The sequence below is a fragment of the Muntiacus reevesi genome, chromosome 16 (assembly GCF_963930625.1).
Source record: "Muntiacus reevesi chromosome 16, mMunRee1.1, whole genome shotgun sequence".
NCBI lineage: Eukaryota > Metazoa > Chordata > Mammalia > Artiodactyla > Cervidae > Muntiacus > Muntiacus reevesi.
In genome coordinates this window covers 6557567-6573784 of record NC_089264.1, presented here as the reverse complement: position 1 = coordinate 6573784, position 16218 = coordinate 6557567, and the positions used below count along the sequence as shown (strand labels likewise).

General features: G+C 40.6%; 1 long non-coding RNA gene and 1 pseudogene across 1 annotated transcript in view; one reads left to right on the top strand and one right to left on the bottom strand.

Annotated features, from left to right (window-relative positions):
- The window catches only part of LOC136148145 (uncharacterized), a 106259-nt gene that overhangs the window by 1528 nt on the left and 88513 nt on the right, over positions 1 to 16218 (top strand). The window lies entirely within an intron of this gene.
- On the bottom strand, positions 12175 to 12625 carry LOC136148143 (small ribosomal subunit protein eS24 pseudogene; annotated as a pseudogene).

Genomic DNA, 16218 nt, shown 5'->3' with positions numbered 1-16218 from the left:
CTCCCTTCCCTAGGAGTAGTTCAGTCCAATAGAATGGCTAAGCCTCATTTTTATCTGATGGAGCGTGTTTATCTTGTCTTCAAAAAGTGTAGGAAGTAAGTGTTACTTGCTCAGTCGTGTCCGACTCTTTTCGTTCCCTGCCAGTCTCTGTCCATAGGGATTCTCCAGGCAAGAATACTGGAGTGAGTTGCCATTCCCTTCTCCACAGGCAAAAGGTATAGATTAGATACTCTTTGCCCCAAGTGATTTACATAGAAGCAGCATTCTTGATGGCATGAGCTTCTTCTCCTTGGGCTGTCAGTATGTCCAGGGCAAGGCAGTTTTCGAGTCCAACAGAGGCTGTTAACTTTTGATTGAAAGTCTTCCAACATTTGCATAGTAATATTGAAGTCCCGTTACTATGGAAAACTGAGAACTGCCTTTTTCAACTCATAAGTTCCAAAGGCTAGGAAAAGGGATCTTAGTACTGAAAAGAACTTAGAATTGTGATAAACAAGCCAGTTTTCTATGAGATCTGGTCTGAAGTGTTTATGTGACGCTACTTTTATGAAAGTAGGGCTTTCATAAAAAGTAGTAGTGCTTTTATGAAAGTAGGGCTTCCCTTGTGGCTCAGCTGGTAAAGAATATGCCTGCAAGGGGGAGACCTGGGTTCGATCCCTGGGTTGGGAAGATCCCCTGGAGAAGGGAAAGGCTACCCACTCTAGTATTCTAGCCTAGAGAATTCTATGGACTGTATAGTCCATGGAGTCACAAAGAGTCTGACCTGACTAAGCGACTTTCACTTTTACTTTTATGAACAAAGAAACCAGAGTTTATAATTGGGCTGGAATTTTAAGGTGACAGAGGGTATCAGGAATTCAAGTCCACATTTTTCTGTGCATCCATATAGGAACTGTTTATACACCTTATCTCAGAAGACCGGCATTGTTCCTGGATGAGGTGGTAATGGAACTTGTGACATATTAGGTTGGGGTTTAGTGTATCTTGTCACCTGTCATGTTGACACCTGTACATCTCCATCTTGGATATCCCTGTCAGTCTGTAGGAGCAGGACAGGTTTTGAAATATCTGATATAGAAGGCCTACAGTTAGGCCATCGTAGCTGTAAAGCTTGGCTTTGTTCCTTGGCCAGCTTAGTCTGCATTTTTGGTCTGCCTGTATGTAATCGTTGATGGCTAATGATGTAAGCAACTGGGCTACCCTGGGTTCCATAAGGGTGGCTTAGCAGTGAGCCAGAACAGCTGGTGACTTGGCCAGTGCCCCTGCAGGAGTCAGTGCTGACCATTTATGACCTTCACGAGAGGCTGGAGGATGCATTTTGTTGTCAAACCACACGGTTTGGTTGCAGTATTGCCTTAGACCTGAGGAGTGAAGCCCTATGCCTGTTTTTAGTGCATAAGGAAAAATTCCCTTCTAACGTCTTTACCTGAGCAAAGGACAGGCCTTGATCTTCTATAGAGGTAAAGAGTGACGTTGTTTTCTTGGTCATGGATGCTTACCTGTTATGCATCCATTTTCCTGAGTTGTCCCCAGCTGTTTGGATTGGCAAGAACAAAAATTAGTTCAGGTTCTTTTGCATAATCTAGATGGAGGCATAATCAGCGAACAGATTGATGACCTAATGTCACCAGGCTTTGCTGATATAAAGAGTTACCTGGTTTGTCCTTGACCTGTTGAGAAAGTGGAGTTATTGAGAGTGAAGACAAAGTTTGAAGGAGAGTCCATGGTGGAAGAGAAAAATAGATTGAAATCAGCGATCTCCAGTCAGCTTTATAATCAATGGCTAAAGAACAGGAAGTCTTGTTAAAAGGAAGATTTCCCCACCCCCCCACTCCGGGAACAGGGAGACCAAATAGGGGGAGAGAGTAGGTAGAAGGAAGTTTCTTCATCTTCTGTGATCTTGAGAAAAGCTGTCTATTTCATGATTTTGTCTGCTTCTGGGACCTGGGAATTGGCCCTGAAAATGCTTGGTTTAAGGTCACCTTAGGGATGGCCTTCCAGTTGTCCTGGGAGTGCTGCCAGTTTGGGTCAGAGCTGGCAGAGCTCCTGTGGATCCAGGAGGATGGCATTGCAAATGGTCAGCAGTTTGCAAGGACTGACCCAGCTTGATAACAATGCCTACTTTCTTCTGAAAAGCTTACTGTACATTCAGTCTTCTGGTCAAAGGGGATAGCAAGGCTTGCCAGTCAGTGGATGCCACACCCTTTTTTACCAGTTGATAATCTCCAAGTATGCTGGTTAGTTCCTGTAGAGCAAGTCATGGTATCAGATTTCTTACCTAAGTTCCTAGAGTGTTCACTGAATCAGAAATGGAAGATTTAGAGATGCCATTAGGCAGAGGGCAACCAAGTGCTGTTTCAAAAGGGTTAATTCACAACCTCTGTTTGGAGCATGCTGGATTTTTATAAATGGCACTACCTCTGGCCATTAAGTCCAGTTTCTTGATAAACTTCCTGAAGTCCTTCTGATGTCTACATTTTTGTATTCTGTTTGTCCCGAGGATTGGGGATGGTGCAGGGATTAGAGTTTTAATGAGTACCCCAAAGTTTTTACAAGCTTTGATTTGTAATTTATTTGTCATGTGTTTCTACTGTAATGTGAGTTCCTTGGTCTGACTCAGTCCATAAAGGAATACCGAAACGAGAAATAATCCAGGTGCTAATTTCTTCACCACTGTATCGGTGTTGGCTTGTCCATTTGGGTAGCATTTAGTTCGTCTGTTACCATGTAGATGCTAAACCACTGGGCATAGCCTAAAGCTGGAAGGGAAACCATGGAGGCCATCCGGTGTCCTGCAGGGGGCAGTGTGGTACAGGAGAGCGTTCTTTCCCTGCAGTTCGGCGTCAAGGCTGCATGTCACACTGACTGGACACTGGTCTCTCCAGGGCTGCCGCTGTTGCTGAGAAGTCCTGGGGTCTCTAACATATGCCAGCAGAAAGTAAGAATTCTGCCAGTCTTCCAGGTTTCTGCCTGTGGTATCCAGTCAAATGAGAATGGTAAAGTATCTCCTTGTCTTTTTCCCTTTTTGAATTTTGATTAGCAAGAGAAAACATTTCTGTGAACCATTTTGGGGATTATAGTGACTCTGGAGTCTTCTATTAAGAGTACTCTTGTTTTCTATTTCTAACGTCTATAGAAAAAGGAAAGCTTAAAACACAATCTCTCTACACCCCAGCACCCTCAGAGGGTACATTTTCCCCTTTCTGAGGGACAGTACACCATCAAATGACAGGATCAACTGATTCTCAGTGGGACCCCAGATCTAACAATTAAACTTACAGTTGAGAATCAGAAACTGGATTTCTTAATTGACACTAGTGCAACTTTACTATCCATTCAGAGGGTTTGTCTCTGCCTGTCACCCCTGATTCTATCCAAGCTGTCGAATTCTCTGGGTAATCTGTTTCATTGCCCACATCTCAGGCAATGAGATGACTTCATGCCCACCTCAGCATCTTTAAGACTTTCATTTCTTTTATTTCTTTTCCATCATTACTCTTTACATACCTGTCACTGTTTTCTTTGAGAGTTGTACAGTCATCAAAACTAATTGCTGTTTGTTACAGCTTCTTTATCTTCATCTTGGCCTTTTAGCTGCTCCCACTATTAATGTGGCTCCACCCCACTCAGCAAGCCTGGTATCCAGCAAACACCCTTTGCTTCAGCCAGATTGCTTTCATCTTACTCCTCATGGAGACCTTTTTCCTCTTGGCTTTTGGCCTTTGATGCATGTTGCTTTCATTAAACTGAAATGTGTCCCCACCTACCCTAATCCTCCACCTCCTTTTTCAGTTCAGATATCAACTTTAAAAAGCTTTTCTCACTACAGTTCACGTCCTCTCTCCATTCTCAGTATTTTTAACACACCAGTGACAAAAAGGTAACATTTAACTCATCTCCAACTGCTTTATACGCCATGCTTTCTTCAGTGAAGTAATTGTCCCATGGTGTTTTGACTTTCTTCTGCGTCAGTTACCCTCTACATTCTGTAACAGCCACCTGTTGATGAGGCTGTCCGTTGATCATTTCTCAAAATTTCTCTACCTCAGCTCAGAAAACATGAAAATTTTCTTTACATATTATTTGGTGCCTTGGCTAGCTTTGTAGCACAATTTTATGTAAATTATCTCCCCTACCAGAGTATTAAGTATTCTTTAGGAGGGAGGCTATACTTTTACCATCTTTGCAGCCTCCGTAGTCCTTCAGACAGTACATTGAATGTGGAAAAAATTAAATGTTTATATTTTGTCTTCCGCAACCACTGATAGAATCTTGGTCAAAAAATGTAATTGAATTCTCTCTTTTGTAACATAATAGTATAATGATACCACTGAGAGCTACCACTCCTGGTTTACTGCTCTCAGTGGGGGTACTTTCTTAGGTTTTTCTCAAGTACCAGTAATGGATCCGTACTAACCCATTCCCTCATTTTGAATTTCATGTCTTTTATTTCAGTGAATACTTTGTAAATGCCTACTTTGTGTCAGGTACTTTCTGAGAAACCAGAGGAGATACAGATGCAATAGTCATCCAGTTCATTAAAAGTACTGATTTGAGGACATCTCAGAGGTATGGGATATTCAAACATTCTTGTCCCAGAGCCTTGGGGTTCTGCATCATGTTGGGGTGTTAGGAAGGCTAAGCAGGACTGACTGAATAAGCTGCTTACCCACTTCCCTCAACCTACTCGCACATACACAGACTTCAGCACTCAGTTTTATTTTATTTTTTGTGTTTATTTGTATTTTGGGATTTCATTAAAGATTTGATTTCAAAATAAAGATGGCATTTTGCTGCATTTTGAAGTTTAAAAGCAACTTCAATATGGCCAAGCTTCATTGGTAGGCATAGATGACAATGATATTGAAACCCACAGACTTGAAGTCTCATTGTGCTAGCCTATAGAGCAATCAACCTGTTTTTTTATTGAAAGATACTGAAGGGATGGTTAGGAAGGTGCAGGTTAAAAGGTTAGTCAATACATGACATGTCTTCTCTCATAAAAGTTATATAATCTTCCAAGAGTAGATGTGACAGTATTGACATAGGTGTGAACTAGAATAACAGTGTTAAACACACAGAGGTCAAGATGATAACTGCTATATATTAACCTGAATTACATTTATTTTATAAGTGTGAGAAATGTCAACATGTTAACAGCAGTTAACTCTGGGAGAGGGAATGACAGATCATTTTATTTATTGTGGCTTTTCCACAAAGTTGGGGAGTTGGGAAGAACATTTTTTGAAGTAAGTTAGGAAACAAAACAAGAAATCGTCTAGGTCAGAATGATTACTTAACTATTTCTAACATCTGATCGCAAGCACTTGGCGCACAAGTGTCAGGCGATGATAATGGTTTATAACAGTGTTTTGCAAACTATTTCATGGAACTCCATGTCTACTCAGGGAAGACGGAGGAGCCAACATGAAATGGAGGGGATAGATGTAAGGAACGAGGCTTCAGGCCTCTACTAGGGAAACTTGTCGTTTATGTTCATATCTATAAACATGTTCTGTTAGAAAACAGATTTATTGTTTTCCTGTCTGGTGAGAGGTCTGACAAAAAATCACTTTGGGAGAGCCGTGTTCAAAATGGTGGAGTAGGCAGCTCCATGCCCCTATCCCTTCACAGAAACAATGAAAAATAAGCAGAAACTATTTGAAGCAAGTTTGTCAGAACTCTTAGAAATCGTCAAAGATTTCCAGAAACTAAGCAAATTGAGTCAAAATGTGTGAGAAGACTTGAGCATAACTGAAGAGATAGATCTAACATAACTTGAAAATTTCAGTACTCTTCTTTCAGTAATGAGCAAAACTGATCTAGAGAGAAGATCAGTAAGAAAACAGAGGCCTTGGAGATAAAATCAAATACCGTATGATGTCACTTACATGTGAAATCTGAAAGAAAAAACAACACAAAGAATGTAACAAGGAAACAGGCTCTCAGATGTGGAGAAGACACTGGTGGTTACCAACCGGGAGAGGAAAGTGGGGAGGGGCGAGTTAGGGGTAGGAGAAGAAGAGGTACAACCTGCTATGTATAAAATAAGTAAGCTGCAAGGATACATTGCACAACACAGGGGGTACAGACAACGTTTTATAAATGGAGTATAACCTTTAAAAGTGTGAGTCACTGTGTTGTACATCTGAAGCTTATATAGTGCATCACCTATGCCTCAATTAAAAAAAAAGAAAATAGAGGACTTGAAGGACACTATAAACCGATGAGACATAATAGAAATGTGTACAGTACTCCACACAAGAGCTGCAGGGTATACTACATCAGTTGTTAACCCAGGCAGATTCAAATAAAGAGTATCGACTTTAGAAACTGGGAAGAATGAAGTTCACAAAGTGTTCAGCATTGCCTCCTCATGAAATAACCCTCCATGGATTCTTGATCAGAATGAATGAAGAAGCTGTTGCTCGTTTTATAACACTCATTCAGTTGCATTACTCTGCATTTCCTAAACTGGCAGCATCAAGCCCTCATAGAATGCACTGGTTCTGTGCATACCCCAGAGACTCTAAATGTAACTCCAGGGTTGTTTTAGACTGTAATGAGTCTAAAGGGTCTAGGGATCCAAGCCCAGGGCTCTTACTCTGCCTATTATCTTATAAAGCTTAACTGAAACAACTCATGTCCTCACTTCATTCGGGTCATTGTTCAAATGTCACCTACTCAGGTTACTTTCCTGGTCAGCCTATTTAAAATTGTACCCATATCCCCGCACCTTTTTAAAATCATACTGACTCCTCATTCCTCTTTCTGGCCTTGTTTCCTCCTTAGCATTTACACCATCTAATGTACTTTATATATTACCTTTTTCTCTTATTTGTATCTTCCTCCATGGGAACAGGGATTTTTTGTCTGTTTTGTTCACTGTTCTAACACTTAGATCAACACTTGCATCTAATAAACATTCAATAAATATTTGTTGAATAGTATTTTGAAAGAGAATTTACCGATAAAACCATATTAAATAAAACTGAGTCTAGACTCTAGAATGTATTGACTCTCTAACCAGAGTGCTCGGGTTCAAATTCTGGTTCAGCCACTTACTAGTTTCTGACCTTTGGCTAAGATATAATTTTTCTTTGCCTCATCTACCTAATGTGTAAAGTGAAAATAGTTTTACTAGTTCTTATAATATAGAGGAGTTGTGAGGATTAACATGAGTCGATTTTTTAAAAAAACTTTCTGTTTTGTATTGGGGTATACAGCCGATTAACAAACCACACTGGGATGGTTTCAGGTGAAGAGTGAAGGGACTCCGCCATACATACACACGTGTCCATTTCGCCCGCACCGCCCTCCCGTCCAGGCTGCCGCATAACAGTGAGCAGAGCTCCCGGCGCCCTCCAGCAGGACCTTGTTGGTTACCCATAACATAGCAGCGTGGACATGTCAGTCCCAGCCAAACCCCCTAACGATCCTTTCCCTCCATCCTATCCCCTTTCCTGTCCCCCGGCAACCATGGGTTCATTCTCTTAAGTCTGTGAGTCTCTTTCTCTTCTGTAAGTGAGTTCATTTGTATCCTTTCTCTTTCCATTCCACATATAAACGATGGCATAGGATATTTCTCCTTCTCTGTCTGAGTTTACTCAGTGTGACACAGCATGAGTTAATTTTTGTGAAGCATTTTGAGAAGTGTCTGGCACATTGTAAACCCTGTATTGGTTTGTAGTGAGAGCTGCATTGAAGCACATTTGAGTGAGTGCTATGTTTTACTGATAAAACATTCACTTACTTAAGTTTACAATTTTCTCTTTGAGTTTAGAGCCTATTTGTATTTTGAAAATTTTGTAGACCTTGGGGAAGTAGCCTTTACATGTACAGTTACAGGTGAAAATTAGGATGAAAAGAATGTCAACTGTAAATCAGGCCTCGTTAGAGTGGAGGAAAGGGCGTATAAACAGAGAACTTAGCAAAAATAGACCAGTGGAAAATATAATTCAAGGTATGACATGTTTCTGTGAGAGCCTACACTACTTCTTTGTATTGCTTATCACTGTCATTTCTACTTGTTTAATGTCAGTCTCCAACCTATAGATGGTACATTTCTGAACTGGATTCACACTTCCTTGGGAACCAAATAGATCTGTCTTGTTTATATCTAAAACTCATATGTGCCACATGGTAGGTGCTTAATTCATATTTAAGAAATATGTTCTCTTGGCCAACCACGATCTAAGGAGGCTATATAGTAAACAAGTTGTAGTTTTACTCACCATAAGCAAGAATTCATTATTTCCATCTCTAAGAACCTGTTACTTCACCTTCTTTTCTTCTATTTTGTTTGCTAGAACTCACTGTGATTCCTCTTACCTCATGTCCTCTGCTTTCTGTCTTTCCTCTATGCCTTTCTACTTCAGTGCATTGTCTGAGAGGAGGAAATTTTCCTCTACCCATTTTGGTTCTGGCTGGACTGAGAATTAAATTGACATGGGATAGGTTAGTAACAGAAAGTCAAGCAAATTAAATAACTTGCGTACATAGAAGAGGGCTTCCCTGGTGGCTCAGATGGTAAAGAATCTGCCTGCGATGCAGGAGGCCCAGGTTCGATGCCTGGGTCAGAAAGATCCCCTGGAGAAGGGAATGGCTACCCAGTCCAGTATTCTTGCCTGGAGAATTCCATAGACTGAGTAGCTTAGTGGGCTACAGTCCATGGGGTCACAAAGAGTCGGACATAACTGAGTGATTGACACTTTCACTTTTTCATACCTAGGAAAATGGAGTAACTTGCCAAAAATGGCCAGAACCTTCAGCTTAAATACCATCTTCAGCAAGAGATAAAAGAGGATGTTGGAACTTAAAAGGGGGAGTAAGGCAATTCTCAAGATGAAAAAGCAATTGTTTGATAAACAAATGTTTGCTGGCCATGCAGAGAAAATGAGACGTTGAGTGGCCCCTGATCTCTAGGCCCCACGGAATTTCCCCCTTCATACCTAGCCCATATTCTTTGCAGATATTCCTGGTGATACCTCTATTTTGGGAATAAGCCCTTTATTTAAATATTTTAGGCAGCCAAGAGGAAAGTAGAAAGAAAGACCTTCTACATCTTCTGTTTCTTAAAAATTATCAACCTAAATTAATCATCATGCCAAAGAGATATATTTTGGGGGTGGCAAACTTCATTCCCCTCCACCATCCATTGTTACTAGCTGGTGACTTTCGTATGTATGTAAGTCACATTTTGTATGTATTTAAGTCAGTTCAACTAGTTAGAATTACTGGTCTTAGACAAAGTTCTCATAGACTGTTCTCAGGTGTATAGATTGACTGCTCTTGGAGCAAGTGGCCTAATCTGGTACGACCTAGGTAGGGTTGATCTCGTTCAGAATAAGGTTATCTGTGTACAGAAACAGCGAAGGCTGTTTCCTTCAATAGAGAGTCCGTGTGTAAGGACTCGGGATACTGGGTGGGAGAGGCTGGCTTGCTAAGGCTGAGACTGTTCGGCATGTTCCATTTAGTCACTCCTTTGCAGTTCCTAATGTTTACTGTGTGTTAAAGGGATATGGTGGGGGTAGGGTATAGATATAAGACTCTATCTTCACCCCCATGGAGGTCACAGACTAGAGGAGACAGACAAGCAAACTGAATACAGAAAAACGGTATATTAACGAGCATGTCATGCTGAGGGAGCGCAGGATGAATACTCAGTGACAGCTCGAAGTGTGGAACAAGACCCATCCTCACTCAGGTTTTTCTGCCCCAAGAATGTGTTAAAAGAGAGGAAGTTCAGTGCCACATTTATATCCTTTGATATCCTTGTTATCTTGAGGTCTTGTTTAAAAAAATTACCCAAAACAAAACAAGAAATGGCATTAAGTAAAGACTTCTCTCCCTAAAGGACTCTTGTCTCTGAGTGAAGAGAGAGTATTGTTGTTTGGCGCTCAGATATCTTCTCCAGTCAGTGCAGTGAGTATATCTGAATTGTCTGAAAAGAACTAGTTCCCCCTCCTGTCATCTGAGGGGTGTGGCCCTAATGCTGGGCGGAGATCCTGGGAGAACTCCCTCACCCCTCTTTAGATGTCTGCCTCTCCTCCCTCTGCATGGGGTCCTAAGCACTAATTCCCGGATAATATTTGAGTTCCCGCTTTTCTTCCTGGTAATCTGGAAGGGAGAACTTCGGGAACCCTTTCATCTGGTGGGATTCTCAGTGGGGATGCTTATGGGTGAGAGACGCCCCCTGGAACGCTGTGACTATTGATTTGCTCCAAGGATCCTCACTTTCTTCATCTTCTATCACTCCGTTGCTTACTCTTCTTTTCCAGTTAATTGTTCAGTAATGCCTGTTCCAGCCAGTAGCCTGAACGTGGGTCATTGGGTCCGAATATCACCCTGTGTATTATTAGCACAGACTGAATGAAAGCATAACCCTACCCTAAATGACCATCCAGTTTTGAAGATGATGATATTCTGGGTATTCTGATTCAGACCCAGAAGTAACCTGAGAATTTGAATCAGTTTGATGGCATTGTTAATGACCAGTGCTGTTCATCATTGAATACTTGCTATTAGTACTTTTTAAAAATTTTAAAAATCATTTCTAGTTGAGCAGATGAAAGCAGCCTTAGGGAATTGTTCAGGAAAACAGAAAAGGGGTCTTCATATTCCTTGTGATTATTTTGGAAGTTGAAACTGAGGAAAGCACTTAATAATTATTTCAAACTACACAGTATATAGTATGTCGGATTTTTCTGGAACACCCTGTAGGTGCTGAAATGCGAAGACCTTATATTGGAAATCTTTGAAAGAATTCATGTCATTGGCCACCAGAGGGCAGTCTTGTGCTGTAGTTTAGAGGAAGCAAGGAGCAGAAGGTAAAGAAACATTTCAGAGTCCAGTTTACCCTTGAACAACACAGGTTTGAACTACGTGGATTTACTTATATGTTGAATTCTTTTTCATTAAATACATACTATGTATGATCAGTTGGTTGAGTTCGTGGAGCAGTGCATATGCAGGGCCGACTGTAAAGTAATACTTGGATTTTCAGCTAGGAGGTGGGTGGCGCCTCTGACCCCTGCTGTTGTTCAGGGGTCAGCTGTGCTTGGAAGAGTTCATCCATCATCACCCTTCCCTGTTGACCCCCTCAAAACCCCCTCCCACTTCTGTTCTGCCCCAGACAACTATCTCACCCACCAGGGGTGTCCTGCTGCCAGTCTCTAATTAATGACAGAAAAATATCTCACTTATTCATACTCCTCTCCGAGGGACATGACTGACCACATAATTTGCAGATCTCACTATAAAATGAAAATGCAGATCTTGTTGTTCAAACTTCATTGAGAATCTTGAGACTCTCGCAGCAGAGCATTCAGTGAAGCACCCAGCCTTCCTGGGCCTGCACAGGTCACACAGCCATGAAGCCAGCCAGGCCTAAGACTTTGGAGGATGTCTTCCTCTCACCACCCCACCTCTGTCCTTGCAACACGTCCCTGTGATGCATACCAGGGGGACTATTTAGGGTAGAGTCCTTGACTGTTTTTCAGAAACAGCATCTCAGGACTGTGTCTTAACACTGGAGGTCTAGTTAGCTCATTGTAAAGATGATTGAACTACATTCCGACGAGATGAAATGACTGGCCCCAAGTCCCCATCGAGTAGTTGCAGCTTGAACCAGAACTGAGAGTTCTCCTCTGCCAGTCAGGGGCTATCTAAAACACAGGCCTCATGATGGCTATGTTAAGAAAAAAATTCTCTTGTCTCCCCCAGCCAGACTTTGCTCTGTTTTCGCTACAAGAGAAGGGCACAGGGGCATATTACTTGGTAAACATTTATTGTGTACCAGTTATGTGCTGAGCACTCTGCTAGATGTTTTCTGTATAATACCGCAGTTGATTCCACATCATCAGAAAATCATTGCTACTTTCCCTGTTTTTCAAATGAGAAAAATTAAGGCTCAGAACTTGAATTTTAGTCAGTAATGGGAAAGATAAGGGTTTGGGTAAGTATATGATTCTAAAACCCATTCCCTTTTTGCCACATCATTCCTGAGTTCTAGGAAGGCTGAGTCAGCCTCTATTTCCTGAACATTGGTCTCATTTTTTATAGTCTCTAGATGACCTTGGGGACTCTTTTTTTTTTTTTTTTTGTAAAAGATCTTAGTTTATTCTTTCATGAAAAATCTGCACAAGCGTCACAGATACAGTCACTGCAGAATCTTTACTCCTTCTTTTTGCCAGCACCAACAGTGGCCTCTGCAGTCCCCCTGACTTTCTTCATTCTGTTCTTGCGTTCTTTTCACTGTTTTCTTGAGGTCTTTTTCTTCTCATACAAGCCATGTCTTGCAAGCCTGTGTTTGGGCTCATTCTTCTTCGTGTAATCCAAGGAATCCTAAATCATGCCGAAGCCAGTTGTCTTGCCACCACCAAAATGGGTTCTGAATCCAAATACAAAGATGACATCTGGTGTGGTCTTGTACATTTTGGCCAGTTTTTCCCGAATTTGTGTTTCAGGTACTGTTGCATTTCCAGGGTGAAGAACATCAGTGACCGTTTGTTTCCGCTGAAGCAGTTGGTTGGTCCTTAACTTCCTAGTCCGGACAGTTACTGTGTGGTTCATGATGGCGGCTGATCTTCAGGCATCCAGGGAGGAAAACGACCTTGGGGACTCTTACAAGGTAATCTGTGTTCTTCAGATTTACAGGCCTGCTCCTGCCTTAAGGCCTTTGTTCTAGGGTATTTCCTCCACTTGGAACATTCTTCCCCCAGATAGTCCATGAAAAGGAGCACATGTCAGATAGGTAATAAGGGGATCTGATAACCGAGGGTCTTATAGGTCATTTTAGGACATTGGCTTTTTCTGTAAAAGGAATGGGAGACATTGCAGTATTTTGTGCAGAGGAGTGACCTCATCTGATTGTGATTTTGATTTTTTTTTTTTTGATATGTATTTGGTATGTGCTCTGATAATTTTATTTTTTTTTCCTTTTTTTAATTTTATTTTTCAGTGGGTTTTGTCATACATTGATATGAATCAGCCATAGACTTACACGTATTCCCCATCCTGATCCCCCCCCCCACCTCCCTCTCCACCCGATTCCTCTGGGTCTTCCCAGCCCACCAGGCCCGAGCACTTGACTCATGCCTCCCACCTGGGCTGGTGGTCTGTTTCACCACAGATAATGTACATGCTGTTCTTTCGAAACATCCCACCCTCACCTTCTCCCACAGAGTTCAAAAGCCTGTTCTGTACTTCTGTGTCTCTTTTTCTGTTTTGCATATAGGGTTATCATTACCATCTTTCTAAATTCCATATATATGTGTTAGTATGCTGTAATGTTCTTTATCTTTCTGGCTTACTTCACTCTGTATAATGGGCTCCAGTTTCATCCATCTCATTAGAACTGATTCAAATGAATTCTTTTTAATGGCTGAGTAATATTCCATGGTGTATATGTACCACAGCTTCCTTATCCATTCGTCTGCTGATGGGCATCTAGGTTGCTTCCATGTCCTGGCTATTATAAACAGTGCTGCGATGAACATTGGGGTGCACATGTCTCTTTCAGATCTGGATTCCTCAGTGTGTATGGCCAGGAGTGGGATTGCTGGGTCATATGGCAGTTCTATTTCCAGCTTTTAAAGAAATCTCCACACTGTTCTCCATAGTGGCTGTACTAGTTTGCATTCCCACCAACAGTGTAAGAGGGTTCCCTTTTCTCCACACCCTCTCCAGCATTTATTGCTTGTAGACTTTTGGATAGCAGCCATCCTGACTGGCGTGTAATGGTACCTCATTGTGGTTTTGATTTGCATTTCTCTGATAATGAGTGATGTTGAGCATCTTTTCATGTGTTTGTTAGCCATCTGTATGTCTTCTTTGGAGAAATGTCTGTTTAGTTCTTTGGCCCATTTTTTGATTGGTTCATTTATTTTTCTGGAATTGAGCTTCAGGAGTTGCTTGTATATTTTTGAGATTAATCCTTTGTCTGTTTCCTCATTTGCTATTATTTTCTCCCAATCTGAGGGCTGTCTTTTCACCTTACTTATAGTTTCCTTTGTTGTGCAAAAGCTTTTAAGTTTAATTAGGTCCCATTTGTTTATTTTTGCTTTTATTTCCAATATTCTGGGAGGTGGGTCATAGAAGATCTTGCTGGGATTCATGTCGGAGAGTGTTTTGCCTATGTTCTCCTCTAGGAGTTTTATAGTTTCTGGTCTTACATTTAGATCTTTAATCCATTTTGAGTTTATTTTTGTGTATGGTGTTAGAAAGTGTTCTAGTTTCATTCTTTTACAAGTGGTTGACCAGTTTTCCCAGCACCACTTGTTAAAGAGGTTGTCTTTTTTCCATTGTATATCCTTGCTTCCTTTGTCAAAGATAAGGTGTTCACAGGTTCGTGGATTTATCTCTGGGCTTTCTATTCTGTTTCATTGATCTATATTTCTGTTTTTGTGCCAGTACTATACTGTCTTGATGACTGTGGCTTTGTAGTAGAGTCTGAAGTCAGGCAGGTTGATTCCTCCAGTTCCATTCTTCTCTCTCAAGATTACTTTGGCTATTCGAGGTTTTTTGTATTTCCATACAAATTGTGAAATTATTTGTTCTAGTTCTGTGAAAAATACCGTTGGTAGCTTGATAGGGATTGCATTAAATCTATAGATTGCTTTGGGTAGAATAGCCATTTTGACAATATTGATTCTTCCAATCCATGAACACGGTATATTTCTCCATCTGTTTGTGTCCTCTTTGACTTCTTTCATCAGTGTTTTATAGTTTTCTATGTATAGGTCTTTTGTTTCTTTAGGTAGATGTACTCCTAAGTATTTTATTCTTTTTGTTGCAATGGTGAATGGTATTGTTTCCTTAATTTCTTTTTCTGTTTTTTCATTGTTAGTATATAGGAATGCAAGGGATTTCTGTGTGTTAATTTTATATCCTGCAACTTTACTATATTCATTGATTAGCTCTAGTAATTTTCTGGTAGAGTCTTTAGGGTTTTCTATGTAGAGGATCATGTCATCTGCAAACAGCGAGAGTTTCACTTCTTCTTTTCCTATCTGAATTCCTTTTACGTCTTTTTCTGCTCTGATTGCTGTGGCCAAAACTTCCAACACTATGTTGAATAGTAGTGGTGAGAGTGGGCACCCTTGTCTTGTTCCTGATTTCAGAGGAAATGCTTTCAATTTTTCACCATTGAGGGTAATGCTTGCTGTGGGTTTGTCATATATAGCTTTTATTATGTTGAGGTATGTTCCTTCTATTCCTGCTTTCTGGAGAGTTTTAATCATAAATGAGTGTTGAATTTTGTCAAAGGCGTTCTCTGCATCTATTGAGATAATCATATGGTTTTTATCTTCCAATTTGTTAATGTGGTGTATTACGTTGATTGATTTGTGGATATTAAAGAATCCTTGCATTCCTGGGATAAAGCCCACTTGGTCATGGTGTATGATTTTTTTTAATATGTTGTTGGATTCTGTTTGCTAGAATTTTGTTAAGGATTTTTGCATCTATGTTCATCAGTGATATTGGCCTGTAGTTTTCTTTTTTTGTGGCATCTTTGTCTGGTTTTGGAATTAGGGTGATGGTGGCCTCATAGAATGAGTTTGGAAGTTTACCTTCATCTGCAATTTTCTGGAAGAGTTTGAGTAAGATAGGTGTTAGTTCTTCTCTAAATTTTTGGTAGAATTCAGCTGTGAAGCCATCTGGTCCTGGGCTTTTGTTTGCTGGAAGATTTCTGATTACAGTTTCGATTTCCTTGCTTGTGATGGTTCTGTTAAGATCTTCTACTTCTTCCTGGTTCAGTTTTGGAAAGTTATCTTTTCTAAGAATTTGTCCATTTCATCCAAGTTGTCCATTTTATTGGCATAGAGCTGCTGGTAGTAGTCTTATGATCCTTTGTATTTCAGTGTTGTCTGTTGTGATCTCTCCGTTTTCATTTCTAATTTTGCTAATTTGGTTCTTCTCTCTTTGTTTCTTAATGAGTCTTGCTAATGGTTTGTCAATTTTGTTTATTTTTTCAAAAAACCAGCTTTTAGCTTTGTTGATTTTTGCTATGGTCTCTTTAGTTTCTTTTGCATTTATTTCTGCCGTAATTTTTAAGATTTCTTTCTTTCTACTAACCCTGGGGTTCTTCATTTCTTCCTTCTCTAATTGCTTTAGGTGTAGAGTTAGGTTATTTATTTGGCTTTTTTCTTGTTTCTTGATGTAAGCCTGTAATGCTATGAACCTTCCCCTTAGCACTGCTTTTACAGTGTCCCATAG